At 38.5% G+C, this 17,177-nt stretch overlaps 1 protein-coding gene across 2 annotated transcripts in view; it reads left to right on the forward strand.

Moving 5' to 3' along the window:
* LOC114330073 (G protein-coupled receptor kinase 2) overlaps window positions 1-17,177 on the forward strand; it is a 778,149-nt gene that overhangs the window by 210,945 nt on the left and 550,027 nt on the right. The gene's annotated exons all lie outside the window — the stretch shown is intronic.

The following is a 17,177-nucleotide window of genomic DNA, read 5'->3' on the forward strand; positions in this document are numbered from 1 at the left end:
TAAACATCGTTAGTGCTAAAATTTGCTGACAAAGCCCGGCTATTTTCGACTAACTAACTATCAAACAATAGTCTATTTCTATTATCATAATGAACAATAAATTTCTTTCTTTGATATGCAATTCTTTTGGCGTTTATCACACCGACATTTGTCGCGTTGTTAATCACGAAACAGATTATGTTATTTTACGGTATGCTATCAACTTTGATAAAAAAATTAAACGTTATTAAGCGTTATTAATTCAGCGTTAAACTCATCATTCTTAAATTTCATTGACACTTTCGCATTTTAAACTTAAAAATAAAGTCTCCTTTTCATGCTTTTTTAAATTACTTTAAACATTGTAGTATTAGTGTTAATCAAAAGTAATGAGGCAAATTAATAACAGATAATTCCGGCTACCCTATAAACAAAATACCGAAATATTTAAAGTAACGAAGTAATGGTAGGGTATTGGACTAGGGAAAGTAACAATACCCTACTTAGGGTATTGAATAGTAACGAGTATAAAGAATTGTAATACTTTGTATTAATTCTTGGTCAAAAAAATTAATATAGAGATAAAGTACCTAGTAATGTCAAAGCAATTGCGTACTGTTCTGTAATTTAATTTGTAGTGTATTTTATTTCTTATTTAAATGAATGGCACGTTGCAGATATAACTAACTCTTTTATTACATTTTATATATATGGTGAGGGTCGATCAATCCCTTTCTAGACAGATAGTGTTCTTTGCAATAAAGCCAACTTTATGTCATTAATTTAGTTTTTTTATTTTACAATCAAGACATGTTATTTAATCCCCGTTTAGGCTTAGGCCTCTTCAGGGTACTGGAACTCCCTTTTTTTTTGCTGGAGTGTGTGGAACATGGTTGTTTCCAAAGGGAGAAGCGTGTTGTTGAGAAGTGTGGGTTTAGACGGTGATTTTTGCTAAGTGCTGGACTGGATGGAGCGAGCGAGAAGAAATGCTATGTTCTGTACTTTGCTAATCTCTGCGTTAGATACCCGCCAAACAGCGAAGGTAGCTGTTGCTAGTGGAACGGCTCTTGGATTCAGCTTTTGGGATGCAGTTTGGTTATCTGCGATATAGCAGGGGAGAGTTTTCTAGAATTTCGTGGAACTCATCGGGAAGTTCGTTTCTAGCTAGTTGTAAAAGTTTAGCTGGAGGGAACGGAACTTTATTTTTGGGAATCCCGGTGAGTCTAAAATCGCGCCTATTGCAAGGTGTTTTGAGAATGTTTTTGGCTCTAATGTTAAAGCCGTTGATGACGCGCATTGTATATTTGCTGCCGAGAGAACGGATTCTGTCGACTATTTTGGGGACTTTAGCGAGTGGATGTACTAGCACAGACGGATACAACCTTCCCTTCCTCAGGCACTTCCTCAGAACCCTGCGTTCTGTAGCAGCAATTCGGTTGTTGGCTCGTGGTTTTAGCAGTGTATAGAGGCACGATCTGTAATCGATTATCGGTCTTATGAAAGTTTTGTATGTGTGTACAAGTGTTTTGCTGGACGTACCTCCAAACCTTCCAGAAAGTGCTCCCAGGAGACAAGCTCTCTTCCTTACCTTGTTTAAGGTGTTTGTAACGTCAGTGTTCCAGTTGAGAGTCCAGTCGAAGTGAACTCCCAAATAGACCACCGAAGGACGATATTCGAGCCTCTCTCCCTGGAGAACGATCCTAGCCTCCTCAAAGGATCGGCTACTAGGATGTCTGAAGGCGATCATCTGGGTTTTTGTGGCGTTGAGCGTAACTCTCCACCTGTTACACCATCTGACCATTTTGTCCAGCAATGTTTGAGCTTTATCGAATACAGAGGGCTCTACACGAGTGCCCCTTGGAGAGCCTGCGGTGAGAAGGGCAGTATCATCTGCAAATAGTAGGACTGACTCGGATTGTCTAGCTGGTTTGGGAACGTCACTGTTGTAAACTGTGTATAATATTGGGGCTAGAACTGAGCCTTGTAGCACTCCCGCTTGTGGAGTGAAGGAGGTGGATAATGTGTCTGCGACTTTGACGCGAACTGTTCGATCTGAGAGATAGGAGTGTATGATTTTGATAAAAGTTATTGGCAGTCCAAAACGGCGTAATTTTTCGATCAGCCCGGCATGCCAGACTTGATCGAAAGCCTTCTGGACATCTAGGAATATGCCTATTGCGTGTCTTTGACGCTCGTTGATTGCTTGGGAGATGAAGGTGGCTGCTTCAATCAATGCATTACGTGTGGAATGTTCAGCTCTGAATCCAAATTGGAAGCTGGGAAGAAGGTGGTTGGCGTCTAGGAATTCTACGAGTCTCTCCTTAAGGATCCTCTCGTAGACTTTACCTAGAGTGTTAAGTAGAGAAATTGGTCTGTAGGATTCAGTGCTGGTGGGGGTTTTTCCCGGTTTGGGAATCGTGACTACTGGCTACCTTCCATGAGGCTGGAAAGTAGCACAGCTTAAGGCAGGCATTGATTGTTTGTGTAAGCGGCGGGATAATACTCTCTGGAAGTTTTTTGAGGCATCTTCTGTGGATGCCATCAGTGCCAGGAGATGTGTTTTTGCCAATATTACACATCTGCCTGACGGTTTCATCCTGCACATCTGCCTGACAGCTACCATCGGGTGAGGGTAACCTGCCATGTGCTGGATGGGAGTATCGAGTATATCTTCCACTCTCAGCTCGACAGTGCGTCTATGTCGCTCATCAAAGTTGGGATTGTTAGGAGTGATAAAGACTGACTGAAGTGAGCTTTTGAAAGCCTCAGCCTTATCTTGTGGATTATTGAGTATGATGTCGTTGACAATGTGATGTGAATGTGGTTTAGATTTTTGTCTTGTTAGGATTTTGAAGTTGTTCCAGAATTTACTACCGTCTCGATAGTAGAGGTGACACGCATCCACTGTAGTTGTTTCAGCCTGTTAACCTCCAGTCTTATGGAAGCCGAGAGTCGGTTGTATTCTGTTTTGATTAAGGGGTCTCTGAATCTTTTATACTCTCTGATTAATCGTCGCTTTATTTTGATCTTTGCAACTATTCTCGGAGGTAGAGTTGGAGTATATGGATTGTATCTTGTGATTGGAATGGCTAGGGAGGAAGCTTCTTGTAGAAGACTTTCAATTTTGGAGATCCCTGTGTCAACATCATTAATAGTCGACATTTCACCTAACTGAGGAATATTATGACTGATGTATTCTTGGAAAAGATCCCAGTTAGCTTTATGATGATCTCGTTTATATATAGCAGCTCTTGGTAGAGGAGGTTCTGTGAAGCTAGTTTTGACTAGCAATGGAAGGTGGTCAGAGGTTATCGAGTCAGCTGTGGTACATTCATCATCAACCAGATCAAATAGTGTGTTGGTACACAAGATATGGTCAATGATGGACATTCCCATGTGACTGAAGAACGTGACATCTTCGTTTGTGACTCTGAAAATGAGCAGATCAAGAAGCATGTTGGATAGTTCTCTGCCTGAAGCATTTGTGGAAGTGTCACCGAATTGGGTATGTCTGCTATTGAAGTCGCCCATTAACACTGCTGCATTTAGAGATGAGAAGTACTCTATTAGCAGGTTGGAAAGGGGCTGATCTGGATGTTTATAGTACGAGATTATCGTAATGATGTTATTATTTTGTACGTGTATATCAACTGCCAGGAAATCGATGTCAGGAAATTGGATGTGTGGGGGAAGGATATGAGGGGAGGTAGGTATACTATTGTGAATGAGTAAGCCATTTCCGTGACTGACCTGGCTTTTGGAAATATGGTAGGATGTGTATCCTGAAAAATTTGGTGTAGATTTGCATCGGGTATCGGTTAGAGAGAGAATTTGGATATTATTATCTATAGTCCGTCCCACCTTGACTTTACAGTGTAAGGAACATAGGCAATACAGTCCTTATGAGAGTTTTTAGCGCGGAAATGCCGATTTTATCAAAAAGGGTTTGTAATCGATCATCAGAGAGATTAAATTAAAACTGTTTTAGAAAGGCAATCTACAATTTTAGGAGTCATATGCGTTTAAGTTTATTTGATATACATAGTTATTCCGCATATGAAGCCTAAAATTGTTGATTGCATTTCTGAAATAGTTTTAATTTAATCTCTATAATGTTCGATTACAAATTATTTTTGATAAAATCGGCATCACCCGCCTAAAAACTCTCATAAGGACTGCATTGTCTATGTTACTTATACTGTAAAGTCAAGGTGGGACGGACTATAGAAGTAAGTGTTTAATTAGGGCTCTTTTTCTACCAATACCCTGACAGTTGATCGTACCTACTACACAGTTGAATGTGACTGGAAATGTTTAGTGGTTAGGAACAAAGGTTATTTATAACCTGTTGTTCCTATTATGTGGCACCATTGAGTTGTGGAAGAGAGCAGAGGAGAGCTCGGAGGAATATTTACCAATGATATCCCTACGATCAGGGAGCACGTTTAGAAGCAATGTGGTGGTAAATTGGAGGATGATTTTGAGCTCCTCGCTTAGTGTCGCAGATGGTGACCTCCTCTCGACAGCAAGAGGTTTGTATTCTTTTACCGTGCGTGGCTCCTCCTGTCTCTTAGGACAGCTAGGATGCCATGCTGGATGTTTACCCTTGCAATTAGGGCAGGTTGGATTATTTTGGCTTGGACACTCGGCTGCCTTGTGGTCTCCGCCCCCGCAGTTAGGGCAGACCACACGGCGTTGCTCACATTCGGTGATTTCGTGACCGCTTTTGCAGCATCGGCTACAATACTTGGAAGTCGGTCGGGCGATGGCAAAGGTCCTAGGCGCCTCGCAGGTTCTTATTAGGCTATCTATGCAGATGCCTTTAGCAAGGGCCATTTTGAAGTGCGCCTCGGAGTCGAGGTACAGCCGGACTAGCCTCGTGGGTTTATTTGTCCTTCTAGAAATGATTCGGTGGATTTTGTTGAAGGGAAAATCCACTTCGTTGAGGCTTTGGCTGAGTTCCTCTTTGGTAATCTCAGGATCGGTGTCAGTCATGACGACTTGGAATTCTGACAATTTAGGAATACTCTGTGGTTTGGCTGAACGTGGAGGACGTGAGCCCTTGGGCTCGAAGACGATTGTGGGCTCCCCAGTTCTATCCTGAGGCCTTTTGGTGGATCTGAGATCAATCTGTCGATTGGTCTCGATGAAAGCAAGGTGGTCCTTGAGGACCAATTTAGCGTTGATCAAGACACCAGCAAGAAGCTCCCTGGTGTTAACCAGTTGGCTGAACTTCCTCTGAGTGTCATAGACCTGTGGTATATTCAAGATCTTGTAATGAAAACTAGAAGGCTGTTTGTCAGGAGAACTGGTCGAGTGAGTGGACGCTGAGGTCGAAGGAACCTGAGCGAGATGAGGAGCCGCTGGGGTCGAAGGAATCCGAGCGACAGTGGATTCTGAATCAGAAGCAGGAATGGAGGTTGTGGCAACCTCTACATTGGCTACTGCCTGAGTGTTGGATTTTTTATCTCTGTTAGCTCTCTTTCGATTCTTCCTCTTCCTCCTACTTTGCACCTGGTAGGGCAAGCCAGAGGAGAGAACAGACTCAACCGACCTAGAGCGTGTTATCGGTCGTTTTTGGAAGATTTTGGTCTAAAGTATTGGTCTCAGCATCAGAAGCATCACCCTCCGAGCCTGCGGACTCTCTGACGAGCGATAATCCTTGAAATGCCGAGTTATACTCCGACTGAGTCATAGAATCATCAGAAGCTTCAGATGGCGTTGGAAGAGCTGCGCTAATATTCTTCAGGAGTCTAGGAACAACTCCTGGATACCTCTCGGCCGCTTCTACCAGCTTTGCCTGGAGGTCAGATATGTAGCGAGTATCTTCGCTTGTTTGGCTGAGTAATTCTAGGTCGCAGAGATTAGCAACGTTGGCGAGAGGGTGAGTCCCCTGAGACGATGTGTTCTCCATCTCAGGGGCCTGGATTGTCTCGTGATATGATTAATGTGGGACAGATTTGTTGAATGAGCGGATATTTTATGCCCTTTTCCTCCTAGCCAGTGGCAGACTCACCTGATACCGGCAACGAGAGAACCTCGTTAGCCTCGAAGAATGTCTTGTTCTTCGGAGGAAGAGGGGTAGCGCTCGCCAAGCGCCTCGGACCACGCGATCTATCTAGAAACGCCCCCAAGGGATGTCCAGAAGCAGCAAGCTGCCCCTAAACCACTACCCAAGAAGACGTTTCGAAATGCACCCAACTCACCTTGCGTTTGTGTTTGCGATGGATCACTTACTTTGAATAGTGACCGTTATAGCACGCTATAACAGCCACTTCCTGTGGTATTTTTATTTTTTATTATTGCAGGCCTATTTACTTGGTTGATTATTGGTTTTTGTATATATCTTGCTTTTGCACTCGTATGTTGACTTTTCACGAGTTTTTAAGCATAAATGCTTTTCTACTGGCTTTTTTGGAAGAAAAGTGTGAACCAGTGACTCTTCTTGTCGAGCTTCGAACGTAGAATGTTTTATTTTAACCATGTTTTAGCAAATGTAAGGTTATTAAATGCAAACGTTTATTAAGAAACGGAATGATTCCCGTGGGCCATAGTATATAGCTCAGTTAGAGCATAGGCAAGGATCGCTTACATCGTGGGTTCACACCTTACCCAATGTCAGTTTAGACATTTATTAATTTTGTTAGTCATTACCATGGTTATGTTAATTAAAAATTAAAATATACCTACAGTGCACAGATTCTAAAGGTGCCGGTGGGGGATGGCATCTATGCGCAGTATTATAATTAGTTGGTGTATGAGAGAGAAAGTATTCGAAATAATGAAATAACAAATAATATCAAATTGGTTATTTTATTATTTCGAATACTTTCTTTCTCATACACCGACTATAATACTGCAAATAGACGCCATCCCCCAACGGCACCTTTAGAGTGCACTATACGATGTTCTAAGGTCTAAAGTAACGTTTAATAAATAGCAATAGGCTAATGGGTAACTGCGAGACTTGCAAGACTCTTGCTGCAAGACCAAGACCGAGAGCGCAATATCAAGACCAAGACCAGGTGTATTGGCCCAAGAATAAGACCAAGACTGTCTCGTCTTTGTCTTGCATTTGGGCAACACTAGCAGTAGGTATTGAAATGGTAGTATAGGATATATAAATATATGTACAAATAGGAGATTATATGTTTTAGTACTGACTTCCTCTTCTTGCTTACTGGTCTATTAGGTGGATGTTCTAATGGAACATGATGGTGACTCTGATTAAAAGGTGCTGCTTACTAGGTGGTTACTAGGTGTGTCCTCAAGAAGTTGGCCTACCAAGGATAGAAAATAAAACTGTCGGTAGGGACTATACGAGACAGTAGAAATACAAGAGATTAAACCTAATAATAGTTCTAAAGATGCCTGTGTTCTTATGCGACCACAAGGAGAATTGTTACGGTGTCTTTCCTCAACTGAATGTGATGTAAAAAGCGTGCGTCTTCTCCCAAGTTGAGGTTATGTCACAGTAACTAAAGTTATCGTGCGCTCACAAAATATATTGCCTATAAATCCGTCTTAGCCAATGCCTTTTGACGATGGTTTTTCGTAAAACCAGACTATTTTGTGGCGGATGAATTTGGATTTGCAAAATTAGGTACTCTTAACTTTACAATGCCCGACCACTGTCCGTCAAGAAGCCAATTAATTGGTAGCCAGGATATCACCCGTCTTTCCTTAATGTCATTCGATCTGAGTTCCAACTCAAACATATTAACCTATATTCTGTAATTATTGGTGTCAAATAATTATCAATAAGAATTCGATGATTGAACCAACTATGTTTTTATTATAATATTCTGTAAAAAATATTATACACCGTAATTCTGTATTCACACCGTAACGGAATGTTTTACAGTGAGAAATAGTATGTAAGTTTTAATGGAAATGTTTACCAACTATTTTATAGGAACTAGGAACAACCAAGGAACTAGGCCTTGATCCCGCGTACCAAAAAAAAGTTGATTAATAGCAAGCTGAAAATTTGTTAATAGCATAACGGTGTCTAGTCGGACAAACTTTGATGTACGGGAACACTAGAACAGGGGAAGTTTTAATTGTGAAACAGTTTAAAAATTTGAAACGTCAGATTACGAAAACGTCCCATATATTTTGTCGGACAGAGCATCCAATTGATTTGTTACCCTTTCATTAAACTTTAAAAATTTTAATATTTAGTACAGAATGAGAAATGAGACCAAAAATAAGTTACAAATATTATAACAGATTACAGTAACATATTTTACCCAGACGTATTAGAAATTAGGTAGAAATTAGGTATCTATACTACGCTAAAAGCAGCAGGCAATTCTAGTAATTCAACAAATTTATCTAATTCGATAAAAAAACTTCACTTAATCGGCAATGAATAAAGTCTCTCCCCCACCCATTTTCTAAACCATATAACATAAAATGTGACACAAATAGGCACAATATATCACAATTCTCCTAATCGTATGTATTGTTATAATTAAATTTTTCTGTATCTATATTTTACAAAATAAGTCAGTCCCACATCCAGAATAATTTGCTGTTCAAATTAGCAAAAACGTTTAAATTATCCCTACGAAAGTTAATGTTAGATTAATAGGTTTCCTAACGATATGTCGATTCTCTCGAATTTCTAGATAAGAAATCAGGACGCGTAAGTTACATTTCGATCTAAAAAGACAAATGAATCGTAATCGTTATTCAAAAATGTAGGAGTTTCAGATTAGACATTTAGTGGAGTCACTGAAGGTGGATATGGGCTATTACCTCCGATTTCGTTGAACCTCCATCGATTTGCATGAAAATTAGTGAGTGATTAGAGGATATCTCAAGAAACAAAGATAACATGGTGCCAAGTTGCGCTTTTACCCTGGGGGTGGATGCCACCCCTTCTCGGGGTGAAAATTATTTTATTAAAAATAACCCCATAATTTGATAGGGGGGCAAATTCTAAGCAAAATTTGTTCTATTATAAAGTTATTAAAATAAATCAAAACTTTTTGAGTTATTAAAGATCAAAAATTTTAATTTTTCGTAAGAAAGATGCATGTTTTTAACCGATTTTTCATAGATAACTCAAAAACTATAAGTTTTTACAAAAAAGTTATTATTACCAAAATTGAATCTAATAAAAAATTAAATAGACTTCTTACTAGAAAAACCTTTTAATGTTAACTAAAAGTGAGTTATAGGTAATTAAATGTATATTTTTTTCGGCGAGTACCCAAATCTAAGTATTCAAGCTTAAATTACGGGAAAATGATGCATTTTATAACATAAACTTATAAAACATTTGTGAAAGTACTTAGAAATATCTATCAAATGAGATACCGAACAAGTTAATAGCATTAAAGTATATGCTCCAAAAATTTTTCAAACTTTATCTTTTAAAAATTTTTCCAAAAAATGTTATCGTTTTTTTTAATAACTTCGTTAATTTTTAAGATATCAGGTTCACCTAAAAACGGTTTGAAAGTTAATTCCAAATGCTATTAAAACGCTTTGAAATTAATCTTTTAGGCACCTTACTTTTTTAAAAATCGAAGAATAAATGGCCACGGTTACATGGTTCTCGCAGCAAAATGTTTCATCTCGGTTATTTTTCACCCTACAGATATGGTAAACATATAATATTTGATATATAAAAAACTAAAATTTGGTTATTTACCATTTTTTACGTATATTGAGTATTTTTATAGTTATTATCAAAAGAAAATGAAAATGACGATAATTTTAAAAGTTCTGATTTTTTTAAATATGTTTTTTTCAAAAATATGCATTCTAAACCGGTGAAAATTGTTAAAATCATTACTTATGCTAATAAAAATTTTTTTTTAAGGACTACTATAAATTTTAATTTTTGTGGAAATGGAGTATGTTTTATTTTTTACTTTTTCCTAAAAAATTCGAAAGGTTTCTCTTAGTTTCATCATATCTTGCTTAATTTTGATGCTATTAACTTCTTCTGTAGCTCATTTGTTAGGTATTCTGAAGTACTTTGATAAGTGTTTAGCTGGTATGTTTTATAAATTGCATCGTTTTCCCTTTATTTAAGTTTGAATACTTAGATTTGAGTACTCATCGAAAAAAATATACATTCAATTACCGACTTTGAATTAACATTAGTTTAGTACTTTGAGCGAATATTGTATTCAGTTTTTTATTGTCTTCAATTTTGGTAAGAATAACTTTTTTTCTAAAAGCTTATAGTTTTTGAGTTATACGTGAAAACCAGCTTTAAAACATGCATTTTTTACGAAAAAATAAAATCTTTGATCCTTATTAACTCAAAAAGTATTGATTTAGGTTAATAACTTAATATAACAAATTTTGCTTAGAATTTGTCCCTCTATCGATTTATGGTATTATTTTTAATAAAATAATTTTCACCCCAGAAAAGGGGTGGCATCCACCCCCAGGGTAAAAGCGCAAGTTGGCATCATGCCACCTTTGTTGCTTGAGGTATCCTCTAACTGCTCACCAATTTTCATGAAAATCGATGGAGGTTTAACGAAATCGGAGGTGAAAACCTTCAGTGACTGCACTAATTAGATATTAGTAAAATCCAAGAAAGCTATTTAAATCTTACTCAATGAAACAGATAATTGCCAAAAAACTCTTACCAACCTTCCTTATTGTTTACTGTATGGTGTTACCGCTTTATGTTGCTTTTCTATAAATTTTTCATGATAATTTGACTCATTCTCATGCGTATCTCGGTATTTAGATCATTATCAGATGCATGTAATTTCGGTGGAAAATTTACATCGAGAAGCAAGGATAATGATACTGTTATTCTTGCTTCTCGATGTAAATTTTCCAAGAATTCGCAACAATGCTTGAAAAAAGCTGAATTGTTAGACGCTGCAAATTAAATATGAGTTATAGGTTATAGGGGAGTCAATAGAGATTTTGACTTCGGAAAAAATCAAACAAGATAGAACTTTTTGTAATTTGATTAAGAAATGTTTAATAAAGAACATATAAAAAAATGTAAAGACTGAAATACTTTTGTACACACTTATGAATACAGGTAAATAGGGAGAAGTGTACTTTTGTTATTCAAAAGTATAGATACTTTCTATTACTTGTTCATTTACTATTATATTGTATTCCTTTCTTGTTTATCATCTTCATTTTTATCATAAGTTTTGTTTTATTGAGATTCATTTCCATTTTTATAACACTTTTTGTTACACAATTTTACGTGCCACGTGCCAGTTTTATAGCTGACAAAATATTTTTAGTAGTCTAGGAACTGAAGCTTTTCACCTCGCAATTTTTACAGAATGGATCGATTTGCTTGAAAATTTGAGAATAAGTAGTGGATGGTCCAAGGATCAAAATCTATATGATACCGAAAGGCGCTTTTACCATGGGGGTGGTTGCCACCCCATCTTGGGGGTGGAAATTTTTTATTATATTTTGTCCGCATAAGTTGATAAAAACATTCATTCTAAGCAAAAAATGTTCTATACATTTTTTTGATAAAGTTAATAGTGAACAATATCCCTTCGTTGGCTCAGTGTAGATGGTCTTTAAGTTGTGATGGAAACACCAAATAATAGTAGCAGAGTTTATTGATGAGACTTACACTATGGATGTTGACCCGGGGTACTTTGAGTAGAGACTTAAATGATGAGCGTTGAAGACAATCACTCGCGTTAATGAATTAATAATAATTGAATTTCTAGACAAGAGATCTTAGTTTTATATAAGTTTAAATTGGGTCAATGTAAACACGGGCCCCGCGTGATTTTGTGTATCTAATTAAGGTAAATTGTTTATCTTATGTCAGCAACTTTTGGCTGATGTCCAAATTATATTATTGATAATTGACCAAATGTGTATGTAATTTAATTAATTACGTGTGTGTGTTTAATAACAAATAAATGCATTCGATCTACTGGGTGATAAAATGATACTGTCCAATTTCGGATATGAATACTGAATATTTGATATTGGACATACTGCGGAATCGGGCAAAAACTGGCCCAAGTGTCAATACTCAAAGTTTACATATAAGTATTACATAAAATAGTCAAATTCAAACATGTTAATAAATAAATAGTTTAAGAATAATCAACAATCTTCCAACCGTACTCTAGCTATCAATGTCCGACTCTATCTCTAGATTAAAATTAGGGCAATTGGATGAAAATGTGGAGAGTGGGAGGTCGGCCTTTGAAGTCGACGGTACATTGTTATGCCGATTACTACTTAATACAGGTACTTCCTGTTCGTTAGTCTGAGTATGTGGATTCCCTGAACGACATAGTCGTACAACAGGACGGTATTTCCATAACGTGAGTATCCCAATTATTACCATTATAGTAATGGTCCCGGTGGCTACAAAATAATGCCAATTAGATTCTGGAATCGATTGCCACTGCGTATGCGTCATTTCTTGTTCTAGAGTTTCCTCCTCAAGTAACGCGTGACGTAGCTCTCCTCCTGGTATGTCCAGGTAGGTGTTTAGAGGCATGTTAAACCTGCGGGGTGTCCTCGCCACCAATTGGGCCACGGGAGTGATTGGCGCCTTCAGGTAGCTTGTTACCGCTCTCTCCATACCACTGCTAGTGGGGAGTAATGTAACATTTTTCGTTTGGGCGATACATTTGGGTGAAAGTTTCAGGAATGTGACTCGTTCCAGTACTCTTTCGCTCCGATTTCCATCGCAAATAATGGATATGTGTATCGTGACTGGCGTGATAACGAGCCAGAGGTTGGGGGTACCCATCTTACTCCATTGAGCTGTCTGTATTGCCCTGGCTACCACTGGACATGTGCTATTCTTAGATCGCTCATAAATTTCTTCAAGTATGCAGTTTGGTTGGGTATCCATGTTCCTTATAGCCGTTGGTGAGCACGCTATCTGCGTCTTTGTCAACAGTAAACATATTTCCCTATCTTCTGCGGTCAATTCGAAGTAGTGCAGTGTGTTATAATCTACGACCAGTAGATTCCTTGGGGCGACAAATGTGCGCAACACCGACCCCTCAACGTTAAGTGGTATGGCCGTGACTTTCAGCATGCTGTACTTAATTTTCCCTGTCACTATGAAATAGCCGATGACTGTTATATATCTGTCGTCATGACTGACTTCTGTTTCTATAATGGGCTGTCGTCGTATTTCGACCCCTTGTGGCAGTATCTGCCCTGCTTTCTCTATCAATTTGGTTATCTCACCCGGTTTCACTATATCAATGAAGTGTCCGTGGTTATAGTGAAGGTTTAATATTCCCTCGTAAAATTGAGTATATTCGTTTATGAATTCCATAACTTGCAACGCTATCGTTTGTATTCGCAACGTGCTATATTCGGTTTCTAGTCTCTGTGCTTTGTCTTCCACTTCGTTAAGTCCTTTAGATATTTCTTGTAGGCCTGTGATTAGTGCTTTGTTAAACTTGTTCATTTGCTCGTTTATCCTGTTCTCTGTGTGATTGATTGATGTTATTGTTTCTAACATTATCTTCGCTTGATGCTGTGATCCCTTTATTAGCTCCTTTTGGTTATTGTCTAATGCTTCAATGTTACTGTAGGCTTCGTCATTGACTCCAAATACTGAGGTTAATATTGTTCCTAATATTCCTCTTCTTTCCCTTGCTTTTATTTCTACTGTCAACCCCTCGCTTACTGATTCCGCCTTTCTTTGTCCTTCCTCTAACTTCCCTATTATATCCTTACAATTCACGATTTTTATATCCTGACACAGTTCTCGTACTCCTTGTATCATATTTCCTATTAGTTGGTGCTCTGTTCGAATTCTTCCCTTTTCTAGTAACACCTTTATTCGAAATGTTCCCCGGTCTATAACGACCTCTCCAAGATCTTCTGTGAAAAATCCTGGTTCCGGATTATATATTTTATACGGTTCTGCCTTTATGGGTTTTAACATCGTTAAAAACATTATAGCTACTAGTATTTTCTTCCATCTTAGTGCTGCTGCCTTCTTCGGCTTTTCCTGTTTCTCTTCTTCCAGTCGTATTAGTTTATGTATGGGTCTTTTTGTCAGTTTCCCGTTCGCCTTTCTCACTGTTACGACTCTGGTTAGTCCCTCCGCTCCAGGGTGTGTTTCTGTTACCCTCGCTAATGGCCATCTGCCTGGAGGTGTATCTTCTTCTTTTATTATAACTATTTCTTCTTCTTTTATGTTAGAGTGCGCCTTATGCCATCTATTTCTCTGTTGTAATTGGTGCAGGTATTCCTGTTTCCAAATTTTCCAGAAGTCTCTTTTTATTTTCTCCAATAATCTCCACCTCGTCGGCATCTTCAAATAAGTCGTAAGCTCTTCTTCCCGATTTGGTGATATAATTTCTCTCCCTAATAGGAAGTGAGCTGGTGTCAGGGCTATTTTCCCTTCAGGGTCTTCTGATGACCCACATAATGGTCTCGAGTTCATACATGCTTCTATTTGTGTCAGCACCGTACTCAATTCTTCATATGTTAGAACTGTTTCCCCGATGATTCTTTTCAAGTGATATTTCATTATCCGCACTGCGCTCTCCCATAGTCCTCCGAAATGTGGTGCATATGCAGGTATGACATGCCATTGGGTACCTAGTGCCAGTAATCCTTGTTTTATCTCGTCATCTATTTTTTGATTTTCTTTTTTCAACAAATTTGCTGTTCCTACGAATGTGGTTCCGTTATCGCTGTATACGTTGTTGCACTGTCCTCTGCGTGCCGTAAATCTCTTGAACGCCGCGATGAATGCATCCGTAGACATATCGCTTACTACTTCGAGGTGTACTGCCTTCGTTGACAAACACACAAATACTGAGATGTAGCCCTTATAGCTCCTCTGTCCTCTGCCTCTCGTGGTACTTATTTTTATTGGCCCGGCATAATCTATCCCTGTGTTAGTAAAGGGATGACTCGGGTTCACTCTGTCTTTCGGTAGATCTCCCATTAATTGTTGTGCTGCTTTGCTTTTATACCTCCTGCACCTTAAGCATTTTGCTAGATGATCTTTCACGGTTCTTCTGCCGTTGATTATCCAGTATTTCCTTTTTATATACTGTAGTGTTTGTTGTAATCCGCTATGTAGATTTTTTGCGTGACTATCTGCTATAAGTAACTTTGTTAATGCACTATCCTTTGGCAAAATTATCGGATGTTTTTCTCCGTACTTTAGATTCGTGTGTCTCAGTCTTCCGGTGACTCTTAGAATTCCTTGTCTATCCAGGAATGGTACCAATGACGCTAATTTATTTTTCTTGTCTAACTGCTGTTTCTTCTCCAGCTTCTTTATTTCTTGTTTGAAGTAGGCGTGCTGTGTGTGCTTTATCACCTTTAATAGCTTTTCCTCTAATTCTTGGACTGTCAGCTGACTTTGTCCACTGTCCTTCTTTTTTCTGCATTTGTCTGCAAATCTCCTACAGTATGCAAGTACTCTTCTCATTCTTTCTAAATTTGAGAATCTCTCGCATATGTCCTCCTTTATCGTTGTCGTGTGCACCGTTATTTTCGTTTTGACTTCCTCCTCATTTGTCTCTGGTATTTCTTCTGATTCCTGCGTTAACGTTTTGTTACTAGTCAGCCAAGTTGGTCCCTTCCACCATAGCTCTGCTTCTAATAATTCTGATGCGGTACTTCCACGTGAGAGGATGTCCGCTGGGTTTTCCTTCGTATCTACCTTATGCCAATTTTTCGGTCCTATAACGCCTCTTATTTCCTCTACTCTGTTGGCGACGAACATTTTCCACCTTTTTGATGATCCCCTTATCCAAGCCAGGGTTATCATTGAGTCTGACCATGCATATACCTCAATGTTTTCTCTATTCAATGCTTGTAGGGTTTTCTTCATTAAATTTGCTAATAGCACCGCGGCACACAACTCGAGCCTCGGTAATGTCGTTTTTCCTTTCAATGGTGCGACTTTCGATTTTGCTATCATTAGATTCGTTTTGATTTCTGGGCCTAACACCCTTGAGTAGATTACCGCTCCATATCCTTTCATAGATGCATCTGCAAATCCATGTAGTTCTACTCTGTTTGTCTTGCTTAAGTTGTTCCACCTGGGCAATGTTATTTTCTCCAGATTTACTAATTGCGCCTGGTATGTATTCCACCTGCTTTGTTGGTTGCTAGCTAATTCTTTATCCCAACTGGTTTTTTGCTCCCATAATTCCTGTATGAACATTTTCGCCTGAATTACTACAGGTGCTATCCACCCTAGTGGGTCGTATAGTTTTGCTACTTCTGACAGTACGTGTCTTTTCGTTATTTTCTTTGCTGTCGTTATCCCTATTTTGAATGTGATTATATCTTCTTTAGGGGACCAGTGTATTCCTAACGTTTTCCGTACTTCTTCTTGTTTGAATGCCTTGGAGTCTACGTTCCTCATTTCCTCCGGTACGTTCTCCATTATTTTTTCTTCGTTGCTCAACCATTTTCTGAGAATGAAACCTCCTTTTCTGAACAGTTGTATTAATTCCTTTTGGGCTATTTCTGCTTCCTGCACTGTCTCCGCTCCTCCTAGTATATCGTCTACATACATGTTTTCTTTTACAATTTTCGATTCCAACGGGAACCTCGCTCCTTCGTCTTCTTGTAATTGCTGTATTGTTCTCAACGCTAAAAATGGTGCTGCTGCCGTGCCGTATGTCACCGTCGTTAAGTTATATTCTTGTATTGGGTCCTTTGTGTCCTTTCTCCACAAAATTTTTTGATATTTTTGGTCTTCTTCTGCCATTCTGATTTGTCTAAACATTTTTTCCAAATCCGCTGAGTATGCTATCTTATTGGATCTCCATCGTAATAGTATATTTGTCAAATCTTGTTGTAATTTCGGCCCTGTGTGCATAATATCATTCAGGCTTACTGCCGATGAGCTTTTACTTGATGCATCAAACACGGCTCTTATTTTCGTTGTAGTACTGTCCTCTTTTCTCACTGGATGATGAGGTAGGTAGTACCCATCTCCCTGGTTTTCTGCTATTACCATATGACCTTGGTTTTCATAATCTTCCATGAATTGTCTGTAATTCGCTTCTAACTGTTTGTCTTTTGCAAACTTCCTTTCTAGTTGCATCAATCTGGCGAATGCCTGCTGCTTAGATTCTCCTAGCTTTGTTACGTCTTCCTTAAACGGAATTCTCACTTCGTATCTCCCGTCTTCATCTCTTTTTACTGTCTGTCGATACATTTCTTCACATTCTTGTTCTTCTACTGATAAACTTGTTTCCTGATTTACTTCT

Source organism: Diabrotica virgifera, chromosome 2 (genome assembly GCF_917563875.1).
Source record: "Diabrotica virgifera virgifera chromosome 2, PGI_DIABVI_V3a".
NCBI lineage: Eukaryota > Metazoa > Arthropoda > Insecta > Coleoptera > Chrysomelidae > Diabrotica > Diabrotica virgifera.